The sequence below is a fragment of the Ursus arctos genome, unplaced genomic scaffold, assembly GCF_023065955.2.
Source record: "Ursus arctos isolate Adak ecotype North America unplaced genomic scaffold, UrsArc2.0 scaffold_33, whole genome shotgun sequence".
Lineage (NCBI taxonomy): Eukaryota > Metazoa > Chordata > Mammalia > Carnivora > Ursidae > Ursus > Ursus arctos.
In genome coordinates this window covers 32,600,444-32,617,263 of record NW_026623019.1, presented here as the reverse complement: position 1 = coordinate 32,617,263, position 16,820 = coordinate 32,600,444, and the positions used below count along the sequence as shown (strand labels likewise).

The 16,820-nt window shown below is 44.2% G+C and overlaps 1 long non-coding RNA gene across 3 annotated transcripts in view; it reads left to right on the top strand.

The window, feature by feature from the left end:
• Positions 1 to 3,966: 3,966 nt before the first annotated feature.
• LOC123000587 (uncharacterized) overlaps positions 3,967 to 16,820 on the top strand; it is a 37,491-nt gene continuing 24,637 nt past the window's right edge. For 2 of the 3 annotated variants that reach the window (XR_008956862.1, XR_008956860.1), the window contains exons 1-3: positions 3,967 to 4,058; positions 4,796 to 4,913; positions 6,326 to 6,404. This is a non-coding gene — a long non-coding RNA (uncharacterized LOC123000587). Of the gene's footprint in view, positions 4,059 to 4,795; positions 4,953 to 6,325; positions 6,405 to 16,820 lie in introns of all 3 variants that reach the window. The other variant, XR_008956861.1, reaches the window with a different exon arrangement.

Below are 16,820 nucleotides of genomic sequence, written 5' to 3'. Positions count from 1 at the left end.
GGAGCATGGGCCCAAGCTTTTTGGCGAGGGGGCCTTCGAAGGTCACCTGGGGCTCTGAGGGCCCTGCCCGATCTCCCGCCCTGAATGACAGGCGACGCCCCTAGCACGCCGGATCCCGGCGGGGTGGCAGGGTGAGTCAGGCACTGTTGCTCGCAGGTGCCCAATCCCCGGCGTGGTGGCGCCAGGCCCCTTGAGAGGGGCCCATCATGAGCCCACCTAGGGTTAGTGTTAGCCCCCGGGAGGCCAGCAGGCCCGATCCACCGGCTGTGCGGCCAGTGGAGGGGCGGGCTGAGGTGAGCGCACTGGCGCACGGTAAGGTGGACCCATGCGTTTTGGCGCAAGGGGCCTTTGAAGGTCGCCGGGGGCTTGGGAGGCTGTGCCCGTTCTCTCGCCCTGAAAGACTGGCGGCCTCCCTAGCAGCCCGCGTTGCTGCGGGGCGGAAGGGTGACTCCGGCGCTGGGCTTGGGGGTCCCCAATCCCCGGCGTTGTGGCACCAGGCCCCTTGGGAGGGGCCCCTCGGGGGCCCACCTAGGGTTAGGGTTTGTCCCCAGGAGGCTGGCAAGCCCGGCGCTAAGTGGCTCTGGCAATGTAACAAAAATGCCATACACTTATCTGTAAGAAATAACAGTGTACAGGAACCCTCTTAGCCCTAACATCATCCTTTGTGAATATGGAAGCCAGCCCCAAAGTAGTCGTGGAAGTCTGACGAAAGGGCTAAGCACTTTTCTCTGAGTCACCACACTATACAGGGAAAGACCAATGTACATCATCTTTCACGAGTAGGAAGCATTAATAAAAAGGTTCTGGAATTTCGAGGACTCTGACCCGTCCTTATTGGTAATAAACCACCGTGTACAGGAAAACACCTTCAACTCTCATCAGCCTCCTCAATCCTGATTCCGATTCAACTTTGGGTGTGTAGGACTAGGGAAATGTCCACATCTTATTGCTAAGAAAGAACGATGTCAGGGTAATGCCCTTCAAGTCACATCAGCCTTCCTGAAGACGGCAGCAGGAATAAAGGTGATTATGTTACCATGAGGTAAGGAAAATGAGCATATAAGTGAGAAACAACAGTGGGCAGGACCTCTCTTCCAACGAACAGTATCTTTGCTTAATGTTGAATCCCTATGGTAAGTGGTTGTGGGCATTTGTGAGGTCAAAATCTGAAGTGTTTTGTAAAACCTCTTGGCCATTCACAGATGAGACTAAGGTAGTTGGGGACTCCTAGGCAGTGATTTGTCCACTGTCAAAAATATGAAAAGATAAAAGAGACAGATGAGGTCTCCTCAGGCATTGTCCTTTATCCTCATCCTCCGTGAGAATGGCCATCTCTGGACAGTTCAGTGAGAGTTTGCAATTGCCTTCATCTGCAACCTCCTAGAGGCAAATGCAGATCTCGTACCATGTGAAGTCATGTGAAGGCATTGTGAGAAAGTGTCCTTTTGCTTAAGAAAAACATGGCTGGGGCTCCTGGCTGGCTCAGCCAGTTAAGCATGTGCCTTTGGCTCAGGTTGTGATCCCAGGGTTCTGGGATCGAGCCCGGGCTCCCTGCTCAGCTGGAAAGGAGGTAGGGAAATAGCTTAGAACCCACAGAGAATGCGAATAAAGGGGAGTGAAGTGGAACTTGGTCTGTGTTTTGCTTTAGGGATTGGAAGTTAGTTTTTTCTCAATTGTGATTGTTCTTGAAACAGAAAAGCTGTATTGGTTTTTTTTTACCTTTAATTTTTTACTACTAATAATTTTTTATTATGATATGTTAGTCACTATACAGTATTTCCTTAGTATTTGATGTAGTGTTCTGTGATTCATTATTTGCATATAACACCCAGTGCTCCATGCAATATGTACCTTCCTTAATACCCATCACTGGCCCATCCCAGTCCCCCACCCTTCTCCCCTCTGAAGCCCTCAGATTGTTGCCCAGCGTCCATAGGCTCTCGTGGTTCATTCCCCCTTCTGTTTAGGGTCCATTGTCTAAAGGAACAGACAGTGGAAGTTCACCAAATATAAGATCGAAATTTCATTGTTCATTATAGATGCCGCCAAGTAGTTCCCAGACATTTCATTCTACTGTAGTATTTCATTATACCTGTGCAGGTGCACGTGGAAGACAGTTGATGCATGTATAGTGTTAATAAAACACGCCCCTCTGTAGTAGAATAATAGAGGATGCATATGTGTAAAATTATTCGACTACAGCTTCCATGCTTTCCCTTTGGTTCCTTATTATCTATGAAATTGGACAATTTTTGTTCTCTAGGCTTAAATCTCATTGTCAGTATTCAGAGTTTTTCAATGCTGATCTTCTCCTGTATAAGTTACCAAAAACCTAAAATATGTATGAACTTTAAAAAACGCTATATTGAAAATTACAGCAGGGAAGTTCCATTTTGTGAATATTGTGTCAATGGATCTCTATTATGACATCAGTGTTCATTGGAAATGATGACATTTCATGTGAGTATAAATATCAATGTGAAAAAGAAAAGGTAGGAAGAACCTTGAATGTTTAAGTAATTGGTGAAATGACATGGGTGTGTGTGTGTGTGTGTGTGTGTGTGTGTGTGTGTAATTGATTTTCAGTGAATGGTTCAGCTTCTTGTAGGGCCTCCGAGAGAGCCCAGGTGAACCTTTCAATTAGTTGGTATCTGTTTTCAGAACATGGGAATCTCTTAGTCCAATAGTCAATCAGGCAAGCTTTGAGGTCTTGAAGAGTTTCAGTCCTCAGCGATGGTGTTGCAGACCCTTGTGAGCAAACACTAGGGTATGCTCAGAGCCCTCATTAGCAGGTACCAACATGTGACGATTTCAGACAGCATTTCCCAAAGAAGTACCTCTTGAGTCTCTGTCCTTGTCAGTTCCCTACACTTCCTTACACTAGTTATGTGATCAGTGTGTTTCAGGATAATCCCCACATGAGATTTTTGCTATTTCCTACTAGTCATATCTGTTTCTCATTTTCTCCTTTTATGGTAGGGGTTGGGAAACAACCTGTGTGGTGTAGGAAGCGGTGTGGTAGTTGTCTGCCTTCAGAGGACCGAATGATGCCGAGAAATTGTACTGTAGTTTGAGGTCAATTGTCCATCCTCTGAGTGTCAGGAATTCCATCACTTTACTTTGATGATGTCTGTTCTTCAAGCTGTCCTCAGAAATAAGGACGTCATCCATCTAGGGAATACTGGTTTGTGTGTATGCTTTCATTTTAGGAAAGGCCTTGCTGTTCCTGAAAATAATACTGTAGAGCACCCTTTTCTGTTCTTATTGGCCATCAGTCAATCTTTTGTGAAGTATTCATTTATAAATAGACTTTTTATGGTTGATGAACAGGAATTCATTATTCACAAGTCTTTGTCAGTGTGTGTATTGCAAATCTTTACTTCCCAGCCTGCGGTTCACTTTTTCATTTTCTTATGGTCATAAGATAAGGAGAAATGTCACATTTTTATGAAGTCCCACTGAATTCTTTTAAATGGTTAGTGCACCCTATGTCCTACCCCAAGATTTACAGGTTCTACATTTTCATTCAGAAACTGTCCAATGGGAAGCTACACTCCATCTCAAATTTATAAATTACATTTTTATTCTAATAGTGTATTTATAGACTGTTTTGAATTTTCTATGTACACAATCGTATTATCTGTGAATAGTCACAATTATCCCCTCAATTCTTATACTTTTTGTTTCTCTTGCATTCTAACACTGGTAGATTCCGATGCCACGTTGAATAGAGCAACATTGTTTGAAGATTTTAATATACCTTTCTCAATATCTAACAGAAAAAGCAGACAAAACATTGGTAAAAATGTGACCTAATTGACATATAGGGAACATTCCATAATAAGTGCAGAATACATTATTTTCAAGTGGTCATAGACTCTTTACCCAAATAGATGATAGGTGGGGCCACGAATCAAGTCTACAAATGTTAAACCCTGAAATTAACTAGATTCTATTCTTAGACCACAGGGGAATTGAGCCACAGTCATAGCGAAAAGAAAACCAGGAAGTCCTTCAGTGTTTAAAAATTACATGGAACTTTGCTCCATATCCTAAAGGTAAGAGAGGGAATCTCAATGGAAATTCTGAACCTTTTCTACATGAGGGCTCACACACAATGGCACTTTCTTTGTGAAGAGCATTATAATAACCTAGACAGGAGTTGAGCCTTAAGTCAGAGTTCTGCCTGCCCCAGCCACACCTGGCAGCCTTGGCCTGTGGTCCCCCTCAGCTGTCCTTTCTGGTGGCCCTGAGCTAAGGGGGTCATCATGGCCATATGGAAATGGGAAGCTTCCCACTCATAGTGATGGCGCTGCCCCCTCCCCAGCTGCCCTTTCTGGTGGCTCTGAGCTAAGGGGGTCAACATGGCCATATGGAAATTAGAAGCTCCCCGCTCTTAGTGATGACGTTGCTCTCGTATCGTCCTTACCAGTCCAACAATATGATTTCTGAGTGAAATATGACACAAGAGCGACTTCTTGGCCTTCCTTCAGGTTTGAAAATCATCTGGTGAGTCATCTATTAGAAATATGGATTCAACATCTGTTCTTTCTTCTGGAAAAGAAATAGACCTAATAGCAATTATGGCTTCCTGAGAACCTGTTCTTGAGAGACATCATACTGGCTCTTTGTAGCATTTTGCCTCTTAAACTTCAAACTAGGGTTTAGATATTTATAGGCACATTTTCAGACGGTTAGAAAGGGACTCAGATGATATGAGTCACAGAGGATTTTAGTGTCAGAAACCTAAGTGGGATACCCAAATTGACTCCAAATCCCTTGTTGTTCCATACAGGGTGCTATTTCCCTCTTATCTCTGGTCGTCTCCATCTGGAAACCTATCAAGTATCAGGATTTTCTTGTCATGTGGACAACTGGAATGAATTTAGCGGGCCTTTTCCCATCTGCCCATGGTGATCATTAAGATCATTATCTCAGGGGAGGACCTCTGGGTAAGATACTCAAAGATCCTAAGGAATACAGACAGTATAATATTTTTCTGGTATTAAAGTTACTGAAACCAACTATCTTTTTTAGGCGACTCAGGCTCTGGTATGTTCAGAGGGTGCTGTAAAACAGGTCTGAAATAGTATTTAAAAACACTCAGCTCAGCCTCTTCTACAAAGTGAGCCAATGCTTATAAACATGGCTAAAATATTCCCTAACCTACGATGACTTCCCAGCCATCGTAGTGTTTATATGGTATGACTGTGACTTACATTAGTCAACATTTGCAGAGAAAGAACTTAGTGCATCCAGGGGGCACTTGATGTTGAAATTAGTTTGTGACAACGAGCTACTGTGTTTTATTCTGCAGTCCAAGGGAATGGTGCCAGACATCTCTAAGGTGTCTAGCAGTTCTACAATTCTGATTTTAAGTGGTCTGTGTGCTTCAGCGATTTGGGCAGGAGAAGGGCAGGAGTACAGAGACTGTGAACACTTCTGTTACCTGTGCTGACCATGGAGCAGGCAGACTTCCGTGGGCATCATTTTGATTTCTTGGTACTCTTGTGAAAGGTGCTTTTGTCTCAAATTCCTCCTTTTAGGAGTAATTATAATGACAAATGGAATTTTTATCTTATATCATCTGTGGGCCCTGATCCTGGGCTCCCAGGGAAGCTATCCTTTAACATTTTACCCGGCTCAAAATGACTGGGCAAAACCTCAAAGCATGGGCCCTATTTCTGCCCCAAGCAAATGTTGTACATCTCCTTCGAAAAGAAAACAATAACCAAAAAATGCCAACATAAATATAAGAAAAAATAAAGAACCTCTTTGGCTCCCATAAGATTAAAGTCATACTGACATGTACATACTGAAAACATAAGAAAGAGTCTGTCACTTTCTGGAATCTAAGAAGATCCTCATTGTAGTGTGTAACTCTGTACGTAAAACAAAACAGAAAAAAATATATAACCCTGCCCCAAATGTTCTTTCCCCGGAGCACTCACTTCTTGGTGAAGATTGTGTCTCCCAGGCAGCTGTCCTGACTTGGGTTTGAATAAAGGTCTCTTCCTTTCTCTCTAAAATGTTTTTAAAAGTTCATTCACGCAGTGTCGACAATAACAGTGTTTTCTATTTAAGTGAGAAATAAATGTTCCACTCTAGTTGCATTGGGAATAGACGAATTGAGGGTTTCTTTAGAAGAGTAAGTCTGCTTTCCAGAAAAGGCAAGGTCATTGGTCTATTGAGAATGAAGATAATTACTGCTAAACAACAAGTATGTGTTGCCCCTTCGCCCAGAAACCGAAGCAGGTGTGCAGGCTTTAGGTCAGAGGTGCCTTCTTGTCCCCAGCTGACAACACTTCTCTGCTCTGGCTCCTAGACACCCGAGGGTTTGAACATCAGCATCTGAGTCAGCAAGGAAGCTTGTCACAGGACGCCAGTGTTCAGAGAAAGCACAGGTATGTTTGGCAAAATGTCCTATCTATGTCAGGGCTGGAGGTAAAACGTCTCATTATCCCAAAACCTCCTGGGCTTTTCTCTTTTCTCTAGTTGAGCCACAAAGTAAAATTGAAGTAGCTGCCAGCATTCTGGGTTTGGTGCAAGAATTACTTAGTTTCCCTGCAGGTAGAACTTTGCAGGGGATCACAAATTCTCTGTCCATTTATTGCTTACAAATGTATTTTGACCATCTGTTTCCTAGGAACCCTCTTTTATTAGAAAGGGAAGGTGAGATTCACTCTGTGCCTGTTTGTAACATCTAATTTGTTCCTTCATCTAACAGTGTTTATTCAATTGGGCCTAAGATATGGTTTAGTGGCCAACATCTAGAGTTAGGTGGTTTTTTTTCACCTGATACAGACTTGGATGATGTCATTTGACAAAGGTGATGTTTCATCATTGCTTAGTTTATTCATCAGAAGAGTTAACATTAGGGTGGAGGGGAAATTGAAAATTATCCAAAGCGGCCTGTTCCTGTTTAAAAGTTGAGCTTGACTTTCTAGTTTTACTAAATGTATTATCTCGATATTTTGAGGTGCCATATTCACTCTGTAGTTTCTTTGTTGGTGGAGTCAGAAGGAGAGTCTGGGAATTCTTTTGGATAGTGGCATGCTGGTGGCTTCAAGGGGCTTGGCGTCAGGAGCCTTGGGGTGAAGTCTGCAACTGCTTGCCTGACCCTGGGTGCATCTCACAGAGGTTTTGTTTCCTCTTATGAAATTGCCGGCAGATAATGTTCTGCTTAAAGGGGAACCCTCCCATCCTGTTGGTGGGAATGCAAAGTTGTGCAGCCAGTCTGGGAAACAGTGTGGGGGTTCCTCAAAAAGTTAAACATTGAACAACCACATGATCCAGCAATTGCTCTCCTAGGTATTTACCCAAAGGATACAGAAATGCATATTCGAAGGGGGTCCATGCACCATGATGTTTATGGCAGTAATGTCCACAGTAGCCAAACTATGGAGAGAATCCCAAAGTCCATGCACTGATGAATGGATAAAGCAGATGTGGGATACATATATATAATGGAAAATGACCCAGCTTCAAAAAGAATGAAATATTACCATTTGCAAGGATGTGGATGGATCTTGAGTGTATTAAGCTAAGCAAAATCAGTGAGGAAAGACAAGTATCCTATACTCTCACGCTTCTGGAATTTCAGAAAAAAAACAGATGAACAGAGTAGAGGGGTGATGAGAGAGGCAAACAAGGAAATAGACTCAACCGTGGAGAACAAACTGAGTGTTGCTGCAGGACAAGGGTGTGGGGGGAAGTGTTAAATGGGTGAGGGGAATTAAGGAGGACACTTGTGATGAGCACCGGGTACTGTATGCAGGTGAGGAATCACTAAATCCTACCCCTGAAGCGAATATTCCATGGAATGTGAACTAACTGGAATTTAAGTAAAAGAAGAAAGGAAAAAGTGTTCTGCTTCATGAAGAGTGAGGTAAAATTGTAGTGATTTGGGCTGTACTATTCTATAGAGGATAGATGTAAAACACCCTGTTGTAGGATACAATAGAGTCTTATCACATAAGGAGTCCTCAGAAAGCTGCAATGAAAGATTCAGATCTCAGAGCATGTTCGTGTTCCACTGATATCTTACATTTTGCACAGGTAGGAAGGAAGGTGGAGGGAAAGGCAACAGAAGGGGAAAGTAGGTGTGAACCTTTCATTAGTTAGCGTTATAGCTTTCTCATGAAAGACTTGCACCGGTGTGATTTTGGAAGCAGAGGGGGAATCCGGGAGCTTTGCAGGAGACAGGGGAGTTCCAGGACTGGGTAAAGCTGACAGGGGTCCCAGAGGAGAGCTGAATGCATTCTGCAGCATGGTGTGTTCAGGGTGGGCTCCAGGGGTGGCTGTGGGTCTCCTGGGTGAGAGTTGTGATAGGTGAGGGCTGTATGCAAGTTCCTGGCTGCGGACAAGTGAGGCACAGGCGGAGAGCTGGCAGAGAACCTTCTTCTGAGCCACCAGCCTCACCCAACACACACAGCCTCATCTTCTGTCCCTGTCACTCCAATTCAGATTTTTCTGAAGGTGAGTGAGAACACATCAAGAGCATTCTGAACAGAAGGGAAAGTATGTGCAAAGGCTCTGGGGCAGGAGAATTCCAGGTATGTCCAGGAGCAGCAAGAAGGCCCTGTGGCCACAGGAGACAGCTTAGGACATGAGCTCAGAGAGGTGACAGAGGGCGACAGAAAGCCATTCCAGGGCTATAACCCCATGAGACCCTGTTTCACTGGGCCATCCTGGCTACAGTGTTGAGAACAGATGACAGAGGGTTGAAGATGGCAAGGCAGGTCAATGATGAAGCTTTTCCAGAAACTCAGGCACTGTGGACCAGACAGGTGGCCTTGGATGGAGTGCTTAGACCTATTCTGGGTCCATTTTGAAGATGGTGCTCACAGGATTTGCTGATGGGTTAGCTATTAGGAGCAGGAGAACGGAGGAATTGGGGTAACTCCCAGCTGTTGTGGGTTGTCCTGATCAAGGGAAAGGAGAGGGTTTCTCGGGGGGTAGGAGGTAGTCTGTGTTCTGCATGCTGAGGAAGGTGCCTTTCCCAGTGGATCTGCTGAGGTTTGTGTCTGGGAGGACCTTTCACATCTCCTCCATGATCAATGCTCAGGTACAAGTATCCCCCACTTTTTAAACGTTCACAGTAAGACACTGGGCTTTCTTGAAAGAACTGCGTTATTACCCAGCTTCAGTAAGAGGAAGAGACCTGAAGAGGATTTCCCTCTTATGAAAAAAGGTGAACAGTGAGAATGGCGTTCAGCATCTGTTTTGGGAAGAAGCACGACAGAGGCGGCGTGCACCCCAACCAGCTCCTTTCTCTGGGAACCGCTCTCCGCATCCAGCCACCAGCACTTTGAATGGTGTCTGTGGGCTTCTGCTGTGCTTTATCTTCGTTTATGCTGGGCCTCTGTTAGAAACTTGTGTCCTGGGGCGCCTGGGTGGCGCAGTCGTTAAGCGTCTGCCTTCGGCTCAGGGCATGATCCCAGCGTTCTGGGATCGAGCCCCACATCAGGCTTCTCTGCTAGGAGCCTGCTTCTTCCTCTCCCACTCCCCCTGCTTGTGTTCCCTCTCTCGCTGGCTGTCTCTCTTCCTGTCAAATAAATAAAGAAAATCTTTAAAAAAAAAAAAAAGAAACTTGTGTCCTGAGGCCTAAGAAAAGCCAAAGAGAATGAATTTTGGAGTCTGAGCACACTGTCTAATTGTTCGTGTAAATTAATGGTCATTCCTTCTTGACACCATTTCTGCTCTGCAAGGTTTCTCAGAAGTCCTGTACTTTCAAAGAGCTGGGAAACCTATACCCCATGCTGCGTGGTTAGTTTTAGTCTCCATGCTGGACAGAACATTTCATGACTATAGGATTTTCTGACTCAAACATTTAGACTTTGACCACCTTCACCCGTTTCTACCACCCCATCCCCGAATCTGGCACCTACCAATCTGCTCTCAGTATCTATGCGTTCAGTATTTTTTTAGTCCATGTGGAATGTACATGAGAGCATCTGGTATTGGTCTTTCTGTGTCTGAGTTACTTGGCATAAGGCCCCCAAGGTCTGTGTTTCCATGTCTAGTTCTTGTAAATAATGCTGCAGTGAACGTGGGAGTGTATCTGTCTTTTTGAGGCAGCATTTTTGTGTTCTTCAAATCAATACTCAATAGAGCCATTACTGGGTCATGGGGTAGTTTATTTATTTTTTCAGGAACCTCGATACTGTTTGTCACAGTGGCTGCACCAATTTCCTTTCCCACCAACAGTGCACAGTGTCTCCTCGTCTGCACACCCTTGACCCCACCTGGTGTCTGTCTCTGGGACAATTGCTGTTCCAACAGTTGTGAGAGGATACCAATTGTGGGTTTGACTGATGTTTCCCTGACGATGCTTAGTTATGTCAAACAACTTTTTCTGTCTGTTGGCACCTGTGTGCCATCTTTGGAAAGTATCTATTCACATATTCCTCCCATTTTTTTATATAGTTTTTTTTGTTTTGATTTGTATGAGTGTTGTGTGTATTTTGTATATTAGCCTCTTCTCACACATATTATTCGCAGATATTTTTTCTTATTGGGTCAGTGGCCTTTTAAGTTTTTGCTGGTTTCTTTTGCCCTGTGGAAGATTTCAGTTTGATGTTGTTCCACTTGTTTATTTTTGCTTTTGTTGCCTTTGCATTTGGTGTCCGATCTGAAGACTCTTTGCCAAAACCAATGTCGAGAGACTTAGTACCTGTGTCTTCTTGGAGGTTTATGGATTCGGGTCTTATGTTCAAATCATTCATCCATTAAAAATTTTGTGTGTGGTGTAAGAAAGTGGCCCAGTTATATTCTTCTGCATTTAGTGTCCAGTTTGCCTGTTACCGCTCACTGAAGAGACAGTCCTTCCCTCATGGTATATCTTCTGCTGCTGTGTCGTAAGTTAGGATCATCTACGTGTGGGTAAGTTTCTGAGCTTTCTGTTCTGTTCCACTGACCTGGTGTCTGTGTTTATGCCAGTACCATCCTGTTTTGATGACAACAGCTTTGTAATCTACCTTGAAATCTAGGAGTGTGTTGACTGCACCTCTTTCTCCAGGTTGCTTTGGAAATATGGGGTCTTTTGTGATTCCATACAACTTTGAGGACTGTTTTCTATTTCCTCGAATAATGCCACTGGAATTCAGATAGGCATTTAATCACATCTTTCGAATGCTTTGGGTATGATGGACATGTTCACATAATTAACTCTTCCAGTTAAAGAGCATGGCGTATGCTTCCATTTGTTTGTGTTGCCTTCCAAATCTTTGACCCATACATTCTGCCCCCCTCGACACACATGTTTTTCATTTCTTTTCTGCCATGTGTTGAGTGTACTATGTCTTTCTCATTCTTGGTTACTTTTATTTCTAGATTTTTTTATGCAATTTTAAATGGCGTTGCTTTTTTAATTTCTCTGTGCGAAAGTGTGTAGTCAGTATACAGAAATGCAAGAAGTTGGGTCATCTGGGTTGCTCCATAAGTGAAGCGTCTACCTTTAGCTCAGGTCATGATCCCAGAGTTCTGGGATTGAGCCCCGTGTTGGGCTGCCCGCTTAGCAAGGGTCTGCTTTTCCCTCTTTCTGGCACTCCCCCTGCTCGTGTTTTTTCTCTTCCTGTCAAATAAATAAATAAAATCTGAAAAAAATAAAGACAAGAGGTCTCTGTATATAGACTTTATATCCTGCAGCTTTCTTGAATTTTTTTATTCTAACAGTTTTTTTTGTGTGTGTGTGTGGAATCTTTCGGGATTTCATGTTATTTGCAAATTGTGACAGTTTTCCTGTATGGATTTCATATCTTTCTCTTTTTAAAAAATTGTTATTCACCCTACAGTACTTCATTTGTTTTTGATGTAGTGCTCCATGATTCATTGTTTGCATAAACACCTAGTGCTCATTATGACACGTGCCCTCCTTTTTTTTAAAAGAATTTATTTATTTATTCAACAGAGATAGACACAGCCAGCGAGAGAGGGAACACAAGTAGGGGGAGTGGGAGAGGAAGAAGCAGGCTCACAGCAGAGGAACCTATTGTGGGGCTCAATCCCATAATGCAGGGATCACACCCTGAGCAGAAGGCAGACGCTTAACTGCTGTGCTACCCAGGCGCCCCAACACGTGCCCTCCTTAAAACCCATCACCAGGATAACCCATTCCCCTTCCCCTCCCTTTCTGCAACCTTCAGTTTGTTTCCCAGTGTCAGTAGTCTCTCATGGTTCATCTCCCCCTCTCATTCCCCCCCTTCACATTTCCCTTCCTTCTTCTAATGTCCTCCATGCTATTCCTTCCATTCCACATAGGAGTGAAACCATATGATAATTGTCTTTCTCTGCTTGACTTAATTTCACTTAGCATAATCCCCTCCTGGTCCATCCACGTTGGTGCAAATGGTGGGTATTCATCCTTTCTGATGACTGAGTAATAGTCCATTGTATAGATGAACCACATCTTCTTTGTCCATTCATCTGCTGAAGGACATCTTGGCTCCTTCCACAGTTTGTATATTATGGACATTGCTGCTATGAACATTGGGATACAGGTGCCCTTCTTTTCATTACTCTGTGTCTATGGGGTAAATACCCAGTAGTGCAATTGGTGGGTCATAGGATAGCTCTGTGTTTAAAGTCTTGAGGATCCTCCATATTGTTTTTCAAAAGTGGCTGTACCAGCTTGAATTCTCATGAGTGGTGTAAGAGGGCTCCGCTTTCTCCACATCCTCTCTGACATTTTTTAATTTCCTGTGTTGTTAATTTTTTTTCAAGATTTTATTGATTTATTCCACAGAGATAGAGACAGCCAGTGAGAGAGGGAACACAAGCAGGGGGAGTGGGAGAGGAAGAAGCAGGCTCATAACGGAGGACACTGATGTGGGGCTCGATCCTATAATGCCAGGATCATGCCCTGAGCCGAAGGCAGATGCTTAACCACTGTGCCACCCAGGTGCCCCCTGTCTTTTTAATTTTAACCATTCTAACTGGTGTAAGGTGGTATCTCATTGTCGTTTTGATTTGTATTTGCCTGATGGCAAGTGATGTGAAGCATTTCTTCATGTGTCTGTTGGCCATTTGTATGTCTTCTCTGGAGAAGTATCTCTTTGTGTCTTCTGCCCATTATTTGGGTGTCTAGTTTGAGGAGTTCTTTATAGATATTGGATACCAGCCCTTTATCTGTAATATCATTTGCAGATATCTTCTTCGATTCCATAGGTTGCCTTCTTGTTTTGTTGATCTTTTACTTTGCCGAGCAGAAGCTTTTTATCCTGATGAAGTGCCAATAGTTCATTTTTGCTTTTATTTCCTTTGACTTTAGAGACGTGGCTTGCAAGAAGTTGATGTGTCCAAGGTTGAAGAGTTGTTTTGATTTTGATATGAGACAGGAATCCATTATCTTTCTTTCCTGATTGTATTCGAGTCCTCTGTCTTTCTTGGTGAGTCTAGCTAAGTTTGTCGGTTTTGTTTATCTTTCCAAAAAAGGCAGGTCTCATTTTCATTGGTTCTTTTCTTTTTTAGTCTTTTTAGTCTCCGTTGGATTTATTTATGCATTCCATTGTGTTATTTCCTTATTTCTACTAATTTGGGACTTTGTTTTTTTGTTTTATTTTCTACTTCTTTACCAAATAAATCAGGGTGTTTATTGGAGAGCATTCTCATGGATTGATGAAGACTTGAATTTCTATGAATGTCCCCCATAAAGCTACTTTTGCTGCATCCCATAAGTTTTTGTAAGTTGTCTTTTTCATCAGTGTCAAGGTACTTCTAAATTTTTTTTGATTTCTTCTTTGACTGTTGGTTGTTCAGTAGCATGTTGTTAAATCTCCACATATTTTTTTAAGATTATTTATGTATCTGACAGAGAGTGAGACAGCGAGAGATGAACGCAAGCATGGGGGTGGGAGAGGGAGAAGCGTGCTTCCCACTGAGCAATGAGCCTGATTCGTGGCTAGATCCCAGGATCTTGGGATCACGACCTGAGCTGAAAGCAGATCCTTAACGACTGAGCCACCCAGGCCCCAAAAATCTCCACCAATTTTTGACTGTCCCATTTTTTTCTTGAGACTGATTTCTAGTTTCATATCATTGTGGATGGACAAGATTTGAAGCAGAAGGTGAAGAGAGCATTGAGATGAAAGGTTTGTTTCCTGGAGGGTTTTCTGAGGGTACACCATTATTTCAGTGGGGATGGAGGAAGGTTTTGTGAGTCGGGGGGTGGGGTTAACCCTTGTTAGAATTACTGACTACTACCATGCAGGCTGTGTGCTACTGTTCACACCATAGTCCTGATGGACTTGTACTTCATTAGAAATATTTTCTAGGAAGTGTAGGCATAGCCTTCACTTAAAGAAAGGTGCCATGTGGGTTCATGGCATGACCCCAGGTCAGCAACCAGGATGTATGGTATTGTGGGGGATCAGAACCAGGCTTTCTGTGGGAAGTGACGGAAATAGGGTATGGTGAGCTCCATGGCCATAGGTGAGGTCCCGAGTGACCCCCTGTGTGTTGGGTTCTGTGTATCTGTCTCATCAGGTGCTGTGGAATTCAGGGACACCCCCCGTCTGTGGATTTGTGTGGAGAAAGGTAGACATCAGTGTCTGGCCAGGCACGAGGGTCGCACTGGACCACCACCAGAGGTGCAGTGTGCGGGGGAGCCACTGCTTAGTTTCCACGAAAGCTGACCAGGGTCTGTGACCGTGATTCCTAGCAGCTGCAAGGGGAGAGGAGGCCGGGGTTGGTGCTCACTTCCTAGACTTGTGGTCAGGACTAGTCTGGAGCCCACTGAAGTCAGCCACACCTGGCACAGAAGGCACCCAGTGAGTGTTGCTGTGGGCACTGCTCCCATGGTACTTTCGGGCCGGCTCCATGCTGCCACCTCCTGCTTTTCATCATCATCTTCAAGGTCATGTGCCTCTGCTCTTGCCCCATGGCCTCCGGGGTATTGTCCGTCCTCCATCTGGCCCTCGTCCCTGGTGCCCTGTGCAGTCCGATGCCAGGGTAGCCTTCTTGAGACAAACATCTGGCCCTGATGGAACACTTCCATGGATCTCATATATTGCGAGGATGATGCTCTGCACTGAAAGGGGGCTGCAGGTCCCCAATCAGGAGAGCCATGTCTCCCTTTTCAGCATGGCCTGCCCGCCCCTCAGTCTTCTTCAGGGAAGCTCTCCCCACTTCCTGAGATGACAGCTCTGAACTTAAAAATGAATGTTATTTTACATATCTCTATGCCTTAGTTCATTCATGGCATGTCTTTCAACCCCATTAGTGGGGGTTTTTTTAGCAGTTCTGAAGGGCTGTCTGCTCAAGGAGGGGATGACCTGGGTGGGGAAGCTTTCCCTCTCATCTCCCTCAGCATGGCTCTGAGCCCTGGGACCAGCTGTCCCACTGAGGATTGAGGGACCCGAGCCAGCCCATCCTGAGCCCAGGCTGTGTCAGCTGTGTAGACGGATGCGTGTCGGAGTGGTGGGCAATGGCATGGGCCAGGGGCAGGCAGTGTCTCCCTCTCATTCCTTCCCTCCCTTCCTCCCAGAGGTAGCTCAGAGCAGCCTTCAACCCCGGCATCTCCAGATCCCTTGACCTATGCCTCCTGTGTTCAGCTGGTGACCTTGGAGTTTTGCATGGATTCTACCTCCCGTACCCTCTCCCATAGCAGTTCCTGTATCAGGGGAGGGGTCGGACTCTTGTCTGCTTTTGGTCTTCCTGCCCCGCACCAAGCCCACCCACCTTTGCATCTTCCATGTATGTGCTTGGAAGCAAGCCCATCCACAGGGAACCTATTAGCCAAATGGATCCAGGCAATGAACATTGAAGTAGAGATCCAGGATCCATAATATACTTGCTCTGAAACCTGTCCCAAAGTCTGTGACTCACACTGAAACAGAAACAATAATAGCTTTCTGGACTGTGAAGTGACATGTGTCTCTACTTCCAATCTTGAATGCATAGGTGCTGAGCCTGGACAGAAAAGGACCATGGCTCCCGTGGGCTGGGAGCCACAGTAAGAACTCAGTGAAATCTGAATTCGAGGCATAGAGTGAATAATTATTGTAGAGTGAATCCTCCCAAGTAGGGCTTATGCACATTGCACAGGAAAAGCTTTTTCAAAGAGGTTCCTGAAAGAAAATTCTTTTTTAAAAATTTATTTTAATTCCAGTAGAGCTAACATACAGTGTTACATTCGTTTCAGGTTTACAATAGAGTGATTCAGTAATTCTATATATTACTCAGTGGTCATCAAGAAAAGCATCCTATTTATCCCCTTCATCTATTTCACTCATCCCTCTATCCACCTCCTCTCTGGTAACCATCCCTTTGTTCTCTATTGTTAAGAGTTTGTATTTTGGTGTGTCTCCTTTTTCTCTTTTAGTTATTTATTTTTGTTTGTTTTTTAAATTCCCCATTAGAGTGACATCGTATGGGATTTGTCTTTCTCTGACTGACTGATTTTAGTTAGGATAATACTCTCTAGCTCCATCCATGTGTCTGCAAATGGCAAGGTTTCATTCTTTTTCAAGCCGAGTAATACTCCATTGTGTGTGTGTGTGTCTGTGTGTGTGTGTGTGTGTGTGTGTGTGAATACACACATCTATCATCTCAATTGTCAATTTTTCTACAGACACTTGGGTTGCTTCCATATTGTGATATTGTAAATAATGGTGCAAGAAACATAGAGGTGCACGTATCCTTTTTACTTACTGTTTTCCTATTCTTTGGGTAAATACGAGTAGTGTGATTGTTGGATCGCAGGGTAGTTCTATATTTAATTGTTTGAGGAAACTTCATACTGTTTTCCACGGTGGCCACCACAGTTTGCATTCCCACCCACAGTTCGCGAGGATTCCCCTTTATCCACATCCTCCCAACAC